Below are 235 nucleotides of genomic sequence, written 5' to 3'. Positions count from 1 at the left end.
GGGGGTGGTTGGTGAAATCAATAACGGCGTAAATAAAAGTATTTGGGAGTCCAGGACCTGTCAGAGTTGATTAGGGCGCAGAGGACATTTTCTTTCTCATTATGCAAAAAAGCATCATTTCATGGCGAAAGAAGAAGAGGTTTCGCCGTAACTCATGCATGTCAGATTTCCAGGAATCTGGGAGATTAATCACATTTAACATTATTTGCAACGTCCTCTCTCGCCCCCCCCCTCG

Source organism: Calidris pugnax, unplaced genomic scaffold (genome assembly GCF_001431845.1).
Source record: "Calidris pugnax isolate Ruff unplaced genomic scaffold, ASM143184v1 scaffold349, whole genome shotgun sequence".
NCBI lineage: Eukaryota > Metazoa > Chordata > Aves > Charadriiformes > Scolopacidae > Calidris > Calidris pugnax.
This window is presented reverse-complemented; position numbering follows the sequence as displayed.